Here is a 16837-nt window from a genome sequence, read left to right on the forward strand (position 1 = left end):
CAACCACCGGGAGAAAATGCGACATTGTGGCATTGATTTCACCTACATCCAAGGTCGATTGGACACGGTTATCAACACAAGGCTATCAGGTTGCTCAAAACAAACATGGGGAAACTCCACTCCGGGATTTGCAGCATCTCATTGGTTCTCATTTAGGGGAGTGGCTTGTGCTTAGGGGAGTGGCTTGTGCTTTTCTCTCTGTCCCTCAGGATCTGTAAACCCACCTGGGCTGCCCCATCGATACTACTAGCGCCATAAGGATGAACGAAAGTCATATTACGAAAAAGAGAAACTATGGAATGATAACAATGACTACAACAGACTGACAACAATTCCAAACACATCAATATTCAAACGAGCTGTGCTCACTGCCGATAGATAGTGTGGACATTGCAGAATTTAGTTGTATTGCTTCAAGGCTACTCTAGTCAACCAATTTGGCAGCAGCCTGATAAACGAGTCTACAAGCAAAACAAAACAAACCACTGATATAACTGGGTACAGTCCTTGAGAATAATTGTCGAAGGTGAAACCTTATTAAATATGCTAATTGATACGGTCCAATCATTCACGGTTAGAATCATAGTTTTTAATGCACTTAGCTAAACTACTGTACAACTAATTTCCTGACCAAACCGAATCCGCGCATATGTTGATTGTGTCTATCCTCACCAGAAGCGTTCATGACAAACAGGTTAAATAACCAAAACTAACTGTGAAACTAACTAACACACACATACATATATATATATATATATATATGGTATATCACAAAAGTGAGTACACCCCTCACATTTTTGTAAATATTTGAGTATATCTTTTCATGTGACAACACTGAAGAAATGACACTTTGCTACAGTGTAAAGTAGTGAGTGTACAGCTTGTATAACAGTGTAAATTTCCTGTCCCCTCCAAATAACTAAACACACAGCCATTAATGTCTAAACCTCTGGCAACAAAAGTGAGTACACCCCTAAGTGAAAATGTCCAAATTGGGCCCAATTAGACATTTTCCCTCCCCGGTGGCATGTGACTCGTTAGTGTTACAAGGTCTCAGGTGTGAATGGGGAGCAGGTGTGTTAAATTTGGTGTCATCGCTCTCACACTCCCTCATACTGACTGGTCACTGGAAGTTCAACATGGCACCTCATGGCAAAGAACTCTCTGAGGATCTGAAAAAAAGAATTGTTGCTCTACATAAAGATGGCCTGGGCTATAAGAAGACTGCCAAGACCCTGAAACTGAGCTGCAGCACGGTGGCCAAGACCATAGAGCGGTTTAACTGGACAGGTTCCACTCAGAACAGGCCTCGCCATGGTCGACCAAAGAAGATGAGTGCACGTGCTCAGCATCATATCCAGAGGTTGTCTTTGGGAAATAGACGTATGAGTGCTGCCAGCATTGCTGCAGAGGTTGAAGGGGTGGGGGGGTCAGCCTGTCAATGCTCAGACCGTACGCTGTACACTGCATCAAATTGGTCTGCATGGCTGTCGTCCCAGAAGGAAGCCTCTTCTAAAGATGCAAACAGTTTGCTGAAGACAAGCAGACTAAGGACACGGATTACTGGAACCATGTCCTGTGGTCTGATGAGACCAAGAAGCTTATTTGGTTCAGATGGTGTCAAGCGTGTGTGGCGGCAACCAGGTGAGGAGTACAAAGACAAGTGTGTCTTGCCTACAGTCAAGCATGGTGGTGGGAGTGTCATGGTCTGCAGCTGCATGAGTGCTGCCGGCACTGGGGAGCTACAGTTCATTGAGGGAACCATGAATGCCAACATGTACTGTGACATACTGAAGCAGAGCATGATCCCCTCCCTTCAGAGACTGGGCCGCAGGGCAGTATTCCAACATGATAATGACCCCAAACACACCTCCAAGACGACCACTGCCTTGCTAAAGTAGCTGAGGGTAAAGGTGATGGATTGGCCAAGCATGTCTCCAGACCTAAACCCTATTGAGCATCTGTGGGGCATCCTCAAATAGATTGTGGAGGAGTGCAAGGTCTCTAACATCCACCAGCTCCGTGATGTTGTCATGGAGGAGTGGAAGAGGACTCCAGTGGCAACCTGTGAAGCTCTGGTGAACTCCATGCCCAAGACGGTTAAGGCAGTGCTGGAAAATGATGGTGGCCACACAAAATATTGACACTTTGGGCCCAATTTGGACATTGTCACTTAGGGGTGTACTCACTTTTGTTGCCAGCAGTTTAGACATTAATGGCTGTGTGTTGAGTTGAGGGGACAGCAAATTTACACTGTTATACAAGCTGTACACTCACTAATTTACATTGTAGCAAAGTGTCATTTTTTCAGTGTTGTCACATTAAAAGATATACTGTATATATATATAGTACCTGTCAAAAGTTTGGACATACCTATTCATTCAAGGGTTTTTCTTTATTTTTACTATTTTCTACAATGTAGAATAATAGTGAAGACAAACCATGAAATAACACATATGGAATAATGTAGTAACCACAAAGTGTTAAACAAATTATATTTTATATTTAAGATTCTTCAAAGTAGCCACCCTTTGCCTCGACAGCTTTGCACACGCTTGGCATTCTCTCAACCAGCTTCATGCGGTAGTTACCTGGAATGCATTTCAATTAACAGGTGTGCCTCAATTTCAAAGTTAATCTGTGGAATTTCTTTCCTTCTTAATGCGTTTGAGCCAATCAGTTGTGTTGTGACATGGTAGGGGTGGTATACAGAAGATAGCCCTATTTGGTAAAAGACACCAAGTCCATATTATGGCAAGAACAGCTCAAATAAGCAAAGAGAAATGTCAGTCCATCATTACTTTAAGACATGAAGGTCAGTCAATCTGGAAAATTTCAAAAACGTTGAACGTTTCTTCAAGTGCAGTCGCAAAAACCATCATGTGCAATGATGAAACTGGCTCTCATGAGAACCGCCACAGGAAAGGAAAACCCACAATAAACAGTTAACATTAGTTGATTGATGCTTTTTGTGAGAGGTTGAAATGTTTTAATAATTTATTATTATACATTATATAAATAAGCACATTTAATTTTGTTTGGCTTGCCGTTCGAAATAAAGTAAAATATTTTTTCTCAAATAATTTAAACTTTTCAGGGTAAGCAGGGCCATAAGTGAATAGGTAAACTGGGATATGACTAAATAATTAATCAGGGTGATTTTCCCACAAATCAACCTTTCCATGGTAAGCAAGACCTTATCTAATTTGGCTAATTTTCTGTTCAAATGTTTTGTAGTAAGCTCCTTTACTTCTTTAGGGATATGAATACCGAGCATGTCCACTTCAACGTCAGACCATTTTATTGGTCAACTACACGTCATTCTTCTTCTGTGGATCTTATATGGCAGTTGGCAACCAACTTTAAGGTGCATTACCGCCACCAACTGGACTGGAGTGTGGACATCGTTCATTTTTTAAATGACACACACGGGTATGTGCTCGTAAAAAACAATGAGTAGAAGGGAGAGGCGGGACTTGCAACCAAGTTCTATTTTACCGCCTGGCTACACAGACATCCGTTGACCCACACGAGCAGTTTGGATGAAATGATAATAACATGTATATGTGTACATTTATTTTGCAACGCTCTCTCACGCCACACAGTCGGTTCGGTCAGCATGTAATAGAACGGTCATGCCTTGGCAGTCACACACACACAAGATTTTCAATTCAGCACTTCTCCCAGCCTCCAGTCAGCAACTCTTTCATCCTCTCCCTCACCCTTTCACCTCTCCCCACACTCCCTCGCATTTTGCCCTCTCTCCCCCCTTCGCCCTTTCTCCTCCCATCCTGTTTCCCCCACCCTTCCCCCTCACCCCCCTCAATCTCCCCCTCACCCTTTCCCCTCACCATTTCCCCCATCACTTTTCCATCACCCATTTCCCCCAGCCTCCCTCCCCTCCCTCACCCAGTTTCCCCAGCCTCTCCCCTGGTCTCAAGGGAAGGTGCTGGTGTTGGAGATTACCTTCCTTATCTCAACCCTAAATCCCCCTCGTCTTCCTTTTGCTTTCAACTTCTCTCTGCTTGACATTTATGGATCATTATTCACATCAAGGGAGATTACAGCAAGTTGATCAGCTCTTATATGCCCTGTGTCCGTCCACACACACACACACACACACACACACACACACCTCCCATGGGACGTCATCTTTCTCCCTGCTAGTCCTTTCATTCCCCTCTGTCTGCCTCCTCACCTTTACTGAAGAGGAAAATAAACCTATACAACATTAACAGGTCCAGTCAGCCTACAGCTTGACCAGACTGACAATGCCTCCAAACCAGTGCGTTTCCAGGTCATAGAGCCTATTTGTAACAGACAGAAACACCACATTGAATTTACTGGTTTGATTGCTAGCTTTAAAAGCATGAAGGTTATTGTTAAGTTGCACTTTTCTACATCACTGTAACCTCTGCCATTTTGACAGCGACAAAGCGCTCCAGTCCCACCAGGCTGGCGACCGTTCATCTCGGAAATAATTGAAGGGATTTAAACCTATTGGGTGAGTGCAGCCACGGTGAACACTCCCGCGAGGCAGCCACGGTGAACACTCCCGCGAGGCAGCCACGGTGAACACTCCCGCGAGGCAGCCACGGTGAACACTCCCGCGAGGCAGCCAGGGTGAACACTCCCGCGAGGCAGCCAGGGTGAACACTCCCGCGAGGCAGCCAGGGTGAACACTCCCGCGAGGCAGCCAGGGTGAACACTCCCGCGAGGCAGCCAGGGTGAACACTCCCGCGAGGCAGCCAGGGTGAACACTCCCGCGAGGCAGCCAGGGTGAACACTCCCGCGAGGCAGCCAGGGTGAACACTCCCGCGAGGCAGCCAGGCAGATAGAGAGAAGGTACAGTACACACCCAACCGTATTGTCTGCAAAGAACCGACTGATTTCAAAGACACCTCATCACACTTTCATCACAGCCCTGCCCTGGCTGTCACAAGCAGCTAGACGCCTGAACGGGGGTGTAAAAACAACCGATAGGCCAGCGAGTCAAGCATATATTATATTAAGCCTAAAAAAATGTATTTCACTTATTAAGCTAGTAGCTACCATGAACCTGAGGCTGGGCGTGTTCTGCAACAGCAAAGCAGGCTGGGGAAGAAAGTAACAGAGTGACTCTCTATTGTGACAATGCTGCCATCTGCATGCAGTACCTGAAGTCTAGTCTGAATCAATTCTCAGCATTTTGGTGGATTTGAAATTCACCATTTGAGTTCCAAGACAACAGCATGGTCAGTGACGACCATATCAGGAGGTAACACTGACAGGACCATCTGCACTGCAGCCAAGCAACGTAATGACTTTCACAGACACGTTTTTACAACTATAATCTGAAATGAATCGGGCTCCCAATTCCAAACATGCTCGAAGCACTATATTTTGTCAAGGATGACGTCGTCTCCCCTCTTATCTGAGAACACAGGGTTCGGTCTCGGTCTGATCTCTCCCAAATAACACACCCGGAGCACACATCCACAGTACAGTTGGTGGTACGCATGCTGAAACAATACAAATACATCCATCTCAAAGCGTGTGTGTGTGTGTGTGTGTGTGTGTGTGTGTGTGTGTGTGTGTGTGTGTGTGTGTGTGTGTGTATAGATTCTCAGAGACAGTACAGACTGTGCTGTACTTATTCATAGTCTTAAAAGACGAAGGGGTTTGATCATTGCGGCCCAAACCATGAAAGCTGACTCTGAATGAAATAATGTTTGAAGTGTGCAGGAGAAGGAAGGAAGGGAGTAGAGAGGATAGGGGGGATGGGAGTGTTGCACCTGTCCTGTAGGCAGGAGTGTACACTATGCCCTCCACCACAATATAGTATGCACTTCTTCTTTGGGAATGTTGACAATATAGTGAAAAATACATATGATGAGCTGTATGAGTGACGAGTCGCAAAGCTCAGCAAAAGGCATCTTCTTTCTAAAAACTGACAGACTGATGTTTTCAGACAAGGCACTAAATACACTATATGGCCAAAAGTATGTGGACACCCCATCAAATTAGGGTATTTTGCCATTTGCTGAAATGTGAATCAAATTGAGCACGCAGCCAAGCAATCTCCATAGACAAACATTGGCAGTAGAATGGCTCTTACTGAAGAGCTCAGTGACTTTGAACTTGGCATCGTCATAGGATGCCACCTATCCAACAAGTCCGTTCATCAAATTTCTGCCCAGCTGTCCTGGTCAACTGTAAGTGTTGTTATTGTGAAGTGAAAAGGTCTAGGAGCAACAACGACTCAGCCGCAAAGTGATAGGGCACACAAGCTCACAGAACCGCCAAGAGCTGGAGCGCATTAAAATCACTCAACACCCACTACCGCGTTCCAAACTGCCTCTGGAAGCAACGTCAGCACAAGAACTGTTTGTCGACAATAAATGTTCGTCGGGAGCTTCCTGAAATGTTTTTCCATGGTCGAGCAGCCGCACACAATCCTAATATCACCATGCGCAATGCCAAGCGTCAGCTGGAGTGGTGTAAAGCTCGCCGCCATTGGACTCTGGAGCAGTGGAAAGGTGTTCTCTGGAGTGATGAATCACGCTTCACCATCTGGTAGTCTGACGGACTAATCTGGGTTTGGTGGATGCCAGGAGAACACTACCTGACCCAATGCATAGTGCCAACTGTAAAGTTTGGTGGAGGAAGAATAATGGTCTGGGGCTGCTTTACACAGTTCAGACTAGGCCCCTTAGTTCCAGTGAAGGGAAATCTTAACGCTACAGCATACAATTACACTCTAGACGATTCTGTACATCCAACTTTGTGGCAACAGTTTGGGATAGGCCCTTTCCTGTTTCAGCATAACAATGCCCCTATGCACAAAGCGAGGTCCATATAAAAATGGTTTGTTGAGATCGATGTGGAAGAACATGATTGGCCTGCACAGAGCTCTGACCTCAACCCCATCGAACACCTTTGGGATGAATTGGAACGCCGACTGAACCAGACCTAATCGTTTAACTTCCGTGTCCGACCAGTGCTCGTGGCGGAATGGAAGCGAGACCCCGCAGAAATGGTCCAACATCTAGTGGAAAGCCTTCCCAGAAGAGTGGAGGCTGTTGTCGCAGCAAAGGTGGGACCAACTCCATATTAATAATGCCAATGATTTTGGAACGAGATGGACTGTGTCCACATACTGTTGGCCATGTAGTGTATGTAGGTGATTAGATGTTTGATCCTATTCATCTTAACTGTGCACGTCTTTTTTTTTTAAAGCTGACTTGCAGTGCATCATGGTTTCTTGAGAAACATAGTGTTACTGAGCCAGTTAGACAGACACCAGTCTAGAGACGGTGTCCCCCCCCCCCCCTCTCTCTGCCTGTGTGTGTGTGAGCGTTAAAACTCCACGGTGTGGCAGTGGCCCTTGGGGAGGGAGACTTTCATCTCAGATAAAAGGCTTAGTGAGAAAATCCCACTTTAGCAGACAGCTCTAGTAGCCCGGAGACGGTGATTTGATTAGCCCAGTGTTGGGACTATTCCTCCATGTTGGAGCCTGATAGGGACACGGGGTGTGTGTGTGTGTGTGTGTGTGTGAGAACACAGGTGCAGAGTGCAGAACCAATACACAGCTCTGCATTGTTAACTCGGGCTGAGAGGTAACTGAGACAGAACACTGGACCAAGAGAACAGAGCAGTGTGGAGAAGAGTGTAAAACATGACAGAGGAATGGAGGGAGAGAGGGAGAGAGGGAGAGAGGGAGAGAGGAATGGAGGGAGGGAGGGAGGGAGGGAGGGAGGGAGGGAGGGAGGGAGGGAGGGAGGAGGAATGGAGGGAGGGATGGGGGAGGGAGGGAGGGAGGGAGGAGGAAAACAGACAGAGGAATGGAGGGAGGGAGGGAGGGAGGGAGGGAGGGAGGGAACAGAGGGAGGGAGGGAGGGAGGGAGGGAGGGAGGGAAAACAGACAGAGGAGGGAGGGAGGGAGGGAGGGAGGGAGGGAGGGAGGGAGGGAGGGAGGGAGGGAGGGGGAGGGAGGGAGGGAGGGAGGGAGGGAGGGAGGAAAACAGACAGAGGAATGGAGGGAGGGAGGGAGGAAAACAGACAGAGGAATGGAGGGAGGGAGGGAGGGAAAACAGACAGAGGAATGGAGGGAGGGAGGGAGGGAGGGAGGGAGGGAGGGGAGGGAGGGAGGGAGGGAGGAAAACAGACAGAGATTAAGTGAGAGAGATACAGAGAGAGAAAAACTGCCTGTCCCTTGATACGTTAAAACTGAAGAGTCAGCAACACACCATTCTTGAAGCAAATTAACAAACACAACCCTCCACCCACACCCCTAAGGACTGGGAGGACTTGAATAATTGGTCCAAACAGAGTCCCGTGGCATGTGTGTTGGACAGACGATCTGTTAGAGCCTCTAATAAGGTCTTTCAACAGGCCTGTATAGTCCCTAATCCTCTACAATTCCCTGGAATAGAGCCTTATCACTGCCACCAGCCATGGTTCGTTCATTCAGCCTCCTCCTCCCTCACTATCACACCATCTCCACACTCCACAGACATATGTCTACTGCAGGGCAGGGTTGGAGCGAGGCTGATGATGATGAAGAACCTAAAGAGCCATGGATAACAACGTTGCTAAAATACTTAAGTGATGCACAATGTCTTCTAGGGGGAGGACTTGTGTTGATCCCTGAACGCTGTCCTCCCAGGGCAGGCGGCCGGCTGCCATCCTTATGGCTGAATAACAAGTACATGTTCATTGGGAGGGAAGGAGTTTAGTGGGTCAGTACTGTCACTCGGATCAGGAGGTTGTACCAGACCCAATGGGAACTAGCCATGCAGCACTGGGGAAACAGAGCAGACCTTTTAGGATTCTCTCTATCCACACTCCTCCTCTCCTGTGCATGTGTGACAAGTCCCTTCTCCCCACACGTTCACCCTCTCTGCCACACACATGCAATATGTATATGACAGCCCACTCTACAGACAGCAGTGCAGAGACATGGCCGATTATACGAGGGGCACACACGCACGCACGCACACACCACACACGCACACACACACGCACACAAATAACATACTAACCAAACTCACATCCCGCAAATTGGCATTAATCAAATTGCTATGTGTCATCGTACATGAGTTTGTGCTGCCTGGTACCCCCATCATCACTGTTAAAACACAGCTGTATTACTACTAGTAGTGAGATAATCTCCTCTCTCCTGCTGGTACCCCCATCATCACTGTTAAAACACAGCTGTATTACTACTAGTAGTGAGAATCTCCTCTCTCCTGCTGGTACCCCCATCATCACTGTTAAAACACACCTGTACTACTACTAGTAGTGAGATAATCTCCTCTCTCCTGCTGGTACCCCCATCATCACTGTTAAAACACAGCTGTATTACTACTAGTAGTGAGATAATCTCCTCTCTCCTGCTGGTACCCCCATCATCACTGTTAAAACACAGCTGTATTACTACTAGTAGTGAGATAATCTCCTCTCTCCTGCTGGTACCTCCATCATCACTGTTAAAACACAGCTGTATTACTACTAGTAGTGAGATAATCTCCTCTCTCCTGCTGGTACCCCCATCATCACTGTTAAAACACAGCTGTATTACTACTAGTAGTGAGATAATCTCCTCTCTCCTGCTGGTACCCCCATCATCACTGTTAAAACACAGCTGTAAAGTAGTGAGATAATCAGTTAAAACACAGCTGTATTACTACTAGTAGTGAGATAATCTCCTCTCTCCTGCTGGTACCCCCATCATCACTGTTAAAACACAGCTGTATTACTACTAGTAGTGAGATAATCTCCTCTCTCCTGCTGGTACCCCCATCATCACTGTTAAAACACAGCTGTATTACTACTAGTAGTGAGATAATCTCCTCTCTCCTGCTGGTACCCCCATCATCACTGTTAAAACACAGCTGTATTACTACTAGTAGTGAGATAATCTCCTCTCTCCTGCTGGTACCCCCATCATCACTGTTAAAACACAGCTGTATTACTACTAGTAGTGAGATAATCTCCTCTCTCCTGCTGGTACCCCCATCATCACTGTTAAAACACAGCTGTATTACTACTAGTAGTGAGATAATCTCCTCTCTCCTGCTGGTACCCCCATCATCATCACTGTTAAAACACAGCTGTATTACTACTAGTAGTGAGATAATCTCCTCTCTCCTGCTGGTACCTCCATCATCACTGTTAAAACACAGCTGTATTACTACTAGTAGTGAGATAATCTCCTCTCTCCTGCTGGTACCCCCATCATCACTGTTAAAACACAGCTGTATTACTACTAGTAGTGAGATAATCTCCTCTCTCCTGCTGGTACCCCCATCATCACTGTTAAAACACAGCTGTATTACTACTAGTAGTGAGATAATCTCCTCTCTCCTGCTGGTACCCCCATCATCACTGTTAAAACACAGCTGTATTACTACTAGTAGTGAGATAATCTCCTCTCTCCTGCTGGTACCTCCATCATCACTGTTAAAACACAGCTGGTATCATACTAAAACTAGTAGTGAGATAATCTCCTCTCTCCTGCTGGTACCCCCATCATCACTGTTAAAACACAGCTGTATTACTACTAGTAGTGAGATAATCTCCTCTCTCCTGCTGGTACCTCCATCATCACTGTTAAAACACAGCTGTATTACTACTAGTAGTGAGATAATCTCCTCTCTCCTGCTGGTACCTCCATCATCACTGTTAAAACACAGCTGTATTACTACTAGTAGTGAGATAATCTCCTCTCTCCTGCTGGTACCTCCATCATCACTGTTAAAACACAGCTGTATTACTACTAGTAGTGAGATAATCTCCTCTCTCCTGCTGGTACCCCATCATCACTGTTAAAACACAGCTGTATTACTACTAGTAGTGAGATAATCTCCTCTCTCCTGCTGGTACCCCCATCATCACTGTTAAAACACAGCTGTATTACTACTAGTTAAAACACAGTGAGATAATCTCCTCTCTCCTGCTGGTACCCCCATCATCACTGTTAAAACACAGCTGTATTACTACTAGTAGTGAGATAATCTCCTCTCTCCTGCTGGTACCCCCATCATCACTGTTAAAACACAGCTGTATTACTACTAGTAGTGAGATAATCTCCTCTCTCCTGCTGGTACCCCCATCATCACTGTTAAAACACAGCTGTATTACTACTAGTAGTGAGATAATCTCCTCTCTCCTGCTGGTACCCCCATCATCACTGTTAAAACACAGCTGTATTACTACTAGTAGTGAGATAATCTCCTCCTCTCTCCTGCTGGTACCCCCATCATCACTGTTAAAACACAGCTGTATTACTACTAGTAGTGAGATAATCTCCTCTCTCCTGCTGGTACCCCCATCATCACTGTTAAAACACAGCTGTATTACTACTAGTAGTGAGATAATCTCCTCTCTCCTGCTGGTACCCCCATCATCACTGTTAAAACACAGCTGTATTACTACTAGTAGTGAGATAATCTCCTCTCTCCTGCTGGTACCCCCATCATCACTGTTAAAACACAGCTGTATTACTACTAGTAGTGAGATAATCTCCTCTCTCCTGCTGGTACCCCCATCATCACTGTTAAAACACAGCTGTATTACTACTAGTAGTGAGATGGTACCCCCATCATCACTGTTAAAACACAGCTGTATTACTACTAGTAGTGAGAATCTCCTCTCTCCTGCTGGTACCCCCATCATCACTGTTAAAACACAGCTGTACTACTACTAGTAGTGAGATAATCTCCTCTCTCCTGCTGGTACCCCCATCATCACTGTTAAAACACAGCTGTACTACTACTAGTAGTGAGAATCTCCTCTCTCCTGCTGGTACCCCCATCATCACTGTTAAAACACAGCTGTATTACTACTAGTAGTGAGAATCTCCTCTCTCCTGCTGGGTGACTCTCATCAAAGAGCCAGGGAGGGATTCAGGGAGAGAGATGCCCCATGTTGTCTTTCATCCTCCCCCAAGAGGCCCAAAAAAATGGGTCAGTTAGTAGAGAGAGGAGCACACACCCTGCTGGCTGGTACACACACACTGGCATGAACATACTACAGGCACGAATGCAGTCGCACACACAAGCACACAAATAGGCACTCTTCTGTTCTCTCTCACACACACAAATAGGCACTCTTCTGTTCTCTCTCTCTCACACACACACACACACACACACACACACACCACCATATTCATTGACAATCAGAGCTAATGCTTCTAACTTCCTGTCTTCTATAAGCACCACCATGTGGTCACTCCAGGACTGGCTGTTGTGCCTTCAACATGTTCTGTTGTCAAAGGGAGAAGTTGAGACTTACCTGTGATGAGGGCCAGCCCGGGCAGAGAGGACAGATAACATAGGAAAAAAGGAGGAAAAACACAATTTAGTGTTTATTCATTACATTTATTCACATCAAAATCAGTCATTTATTCACACTTAAGTTAAATGGCACAAACATAATTCCATGAACATTACACCAGTTCAGACAAACCTCCAGACAGTCGACACAACAAGCTCTATCACAACTAGGCCTTGGTTAGCTTCCCGGGAAGACTTCATTTCAAAAGTCAAGTATTATCAAAGACATGCTCTAGCCCAGGGCTCTCCAACCCTGTTCCTGGAGAACTACCATCCTATAGGTTCACTCCAACCCTGTTTCTGAAGAACTACCATCCTATAGGTTCACTCCAACCCTGTTTCTGAAGAACTACCATCCTATAGGTTCAGTTCCTGAAGAACTACCATCCTTCATAACCCTGTTTCTGTTCAACCCTGTTTCTGAAGAACTACCATCCTATAGGTTCACTCCAACCCTGTTCCTGGAGAACTACCATCCTATAGGTTCACTCCAACCCTGTTCCTGGAGAACTACCATCCTATAGGTTCACTCCAACCCTGTTCCTGAAGAACTACCATCCTATAGGTTCACTCCAACCCTGTTCCTGGAGAACTACCATCCTATAGGTTCACTCCAACCCTGTTCCTGGAGAACTACCATCCTATAGGTTCACTCCAACCCTGTTCCTGGAGAACTACCATCCTATAGGTTCACTCCAACCCTGTTCCTGGAGAACTACCATCCTATAGGTTCACTCCAACCCTGTTCCTGTACCATCCTATCACTCCAACCCTGTTCCTGGAGTTCCTGGAGAACTACCATCCTATAGGTCCTCTCTCCAACCCTGTTCCTGGAGAGCTACCATCCTATAGGTTCACTCCAACCCTGTTCCTGGAGAGCTACCGTCCTATAGGTTCCTTCCAACCCTGTTCCTGGAGAGCTACCGTGCTGTAGGTCCTCTCTCCAACCCTGTTCCTGGAGAGCTACTGTGCTGTAGGTCCTCCCTCTGGAGAACTACAACCCTGTTCCTGGAGAGCTACTGTTCCTGCTGTAGGTCCTCTCTCCAACCCTGTTCCTGGAGAGCTACCTGTTCCTGTTCCTGAGAGCTACTGTGCTGTAGGTCCTCTCTCCAACCCTGTTCCTGGAGAGCTACTGTGCTGTAGGTCCTCTCTCCAACCCTGTTCCTGGAGAGCTACTGTGCTGTAGGTCCTCTCTCCAACCCTGTTCCTGGAGAGCTACTGTGCTGTAGGTCCTCTCCAACCCTGTTCCTGGAGAGCTACTGTGCTGTAGGTTCCTGGAGAGCTCTCCAACCCTGTTCCTGGAGAGCTACTGTGCTGTTCCTGGAGAGCTACTGTGCTCTCTCCAACCCTGTTCCTGGAGAGCTACTGTGCTGTAGGTCCTCTCTCCAACCCTGTTCCTGGAGAGCTACTGTGCTGTAGGTCCTCTCTCCAACCCTGTTCCTGGAGAGCTACTGTGCTGTAGGTCCTCTCTCCAACCCTGTTCCTGGAGAGCTACTGTGCTGTAGGTCCTCTCTCCAACACTAATCTAGCACACCTGATTCTAATAATTAGCTGGTTCATAAGCTGAATCAGGTTAGTTACAACTGTGGTTGGAGCGAAACCCTACAGGATACTAGTTCTCCAGGAACAGGGTAGCCTAATTACAAGACCTACGGTATGCTAAATAGTCAGACAACAAATTATGATGTGATTCTCAGTGTCTTCTCCCAAAGGCCATATTTCTCAGTATGGTTAAACATGATTGTAACCTCTTCATATGGTGATAAAGTTTTCATGAGTTGTTTAGCATGTGCATAACACATTAACAAGGAGGCACCATGAGGTGTGGGACTATCTGCTGATGAGTCCTGCACAACAAAACGATGACACGTCAGAGAGCCCTGCACACATTCAGAGCACCGGTGTGTGTGTGTGTGTGTGTGTGTGTGTGTACACATGCGTCTGACTCGGAGGCTAGACGCTCTGTCTTGATCGTCAAAGCGGAAGAGAGAGAGAGGGGAGCAGATGAACCACTGAATGAATAAAGAAAAGCGAGCAGACAAATGGAGAGACACAGAGAGAGAGAGACTAACACCAGACACCTTGACACGCCAACCCAGACTCAGGTCTGTTACCATGGTGACACAGTCTAGGGTCTGCACGCCACGGCTGGTTTGGCTCGCAGCGTGCAGAGTGGTGGAGCCTTGGCGACAAGGGGTCCCCAGGGGAGTGTGCCAACCACGTGCCCATGGGGAAGGGGAGGGCAGGCCAGGCTGCTGATCAACCTGGGGGAGGGGTGGAAATGGGGGACTTGTGTGCCCCTAAACACCCCCTTCCAAACACACACACACACCCGTGCCAGCAGGCTCCCCCTAATCTCTGACCACAATACTAACCATATGCTGATCCTCTCCAACACAAAAGAACAGGCAGGGCAACAGATTATTATCTCAAACAAACTATGTGTCAAAGATCCCAAACAGCATCTTAATCCATCCATTCAAACACTTTGGGCTATTCAGAACAAGGGTTGTGCTTCTGAACTAGTCGCTCCAGAACAAGGGTTGTTTATCCTGGTCACTTGGCTGGTTGGTGGTTTGGATCTAATGGCTCCAGAACAAGGGTTGTTTATCCTGGTTGGTTTGGATCTTTTATTTTATTTTTAATTTAACCAGGCAAGTCAATTAAGAACAAATTTTTAGTTACAATGACGGCCTACCAGAAGGCAAAAGGCCTCCTACAGGGGCTGGGATAAAAAACAATATTTAAAAAAAATATAGAACAAAACACATCACGACAAGAGAGACAACACAACACTACATAAAGAGAGACCTAAAGACAACAACATAGCAAGGCAGCAGAACATGACAACAACATGGTAGCAACTATGGACACCCATCCACTAGGGCTGGTATCTAATGGATCCACAACAAGGATGGACACCCATCCACTAGGGCTGGGATCTAATGGCTCCACAACAAGGATGGACACCTATCCACTAGGGCTGGTATCTAATGGCTCCAGAACAAGGATGGACACCCATCCACTAGGGCTGGGATCTAATGGCTCCAGAACAAGGATGGGCACCTATCCACTAGGGCTGGGATCTAATGGCTCCAGAACAAGGATGGACACCCATCCACTAGGGCTGGGATCTAATGGCTCCAGAACAAGGATGGACACCTATCCACTAGGGCTGGGATCTAATGGCTCCAGAACAAGGATGGACACCTATCCACTAGGGCTGGGATCTAATGGCTCCAGAACAAGGATGGACACCTATCCACTAGGGCTGGGATCTAATGGCTCCAGAACAAGGATGGACACCCATCCACTAGGGCTGGGATCTAATGGCTCCAGAACAAGGATGGACACCTATCCACTAGGGCTGGGATCTAATGGCTCCAGAACAAGGATGGACACCTATCCACTAGGGCTGGGATCTAATGGCTCCAGAACAAGGATGGACACCCATCCACTAGGGCTGGGATCTAATGGCTCCACAAGGGGCTGGTATGGCTCCAGAACACACCCATCCACTAGGGCTGGGATCTAATGGCTCCAGAACAAGGATGGACACCCATCCACTAGGGCTGGGATCTAATGGCTCCAGAACAAGGATGGACACCCATCCACTAGGGCTGGGATCTAATGGCTCCAGAACAAGGATGGACACCCATCCACTAGGGCTGGGATCTAATGGCTCCAGAACAAGGATGGACACCCACAACAAGGATGGACACATATCCACTAGGGCTGGGATCTAATGGCTCCAGAACAAGGATGGACACCCATCCACTAGGGCTGGGATCTAATGGCTCCACAACAAGGATGGACACATATCCACTAGGGCTGGTATCTAATGGCTCCAGAACAAGGATGGACACCCATCCACTAGGGCTGGGATCTAATGGCTCCAGAACAAGGATGGACACCCATCCACTAGGGCTGGGATCTAATGGCTACAGAACAAGGATGGACACCCATCCACTAGGGCTGGGATCTAATGGCTCCAGAACAAGGATGGACACCCATCCACTAGGGCTGGGATCTAATGGCTCCAGAACAAGGATGGACACCCATCCACTAGGGCTGGGATCTAATAGCTACAGAACAAGGATGGACACCTATCCACTAGGGCTGGGATCTAATGGCTCCAGTCTACTGGCCGTCTCTGGTGGATCTACTGTAGACTATCAGTAATTATTATAGTGTCTCCTTCTCGCTGTCAGAGGGGTAGGACCTTCGCCTCCCCTCTTTCTCCCTCATCCTCAGCTCAGCCACCCTCTCTCCTCCCCCCTCCCCTCCATCCCAAGTCAACTCCAGAGGTCAGTCTTTCACAGAGTCGGTACTCATTACCGTCAACCCAAGTCTCATCTAGATGATATTCATTCCAATTATCCCCCATTCCCTTTCAATTCTAAATTCCATTATCTGACTACAGGGTAATCTGATGACCTGTATCCATGTCAAATGAAACTTGGCCTACATTCTGGGTCTCTAGATCTCTCGCTCTCTGAGCACATTGGCACCACAGACTA

The 16837-nt window shown here is 47.1% G+C and overlaps 1 protein-coding gene across 2 annotated transcripts in view; it reads right to left on the minus strand.

Annotated features, from left to right (window-relative positions):
- agap1 (ArfGAP with GTPase domain, ankyrin repeat and PH domain 1) overlaps positions 1 to 16837 on the minus strand; it is a 297905-nt gene that overhangs the window by 247260 nt on the left and 33808 nt on the right. The gene's annotated exons all lie outside the window — the stretch shown is intronic.

This window comes from Oncorhynchus nerka, linkage group LG2, assembly GCF_034236695.1.
Source record: "Oncorhynchus nerka isolate Pitt River linkage group LG2, Oner_Uvic_2.0, whole genome shotgun sequence".
NCBI classification, from domain to species: Eukaryota; Metazoa; Chordata; class Actinopteri; order Salmoniformes; family Salmonidae; genus Oncorhynchus; species Oncorhynchus nerka.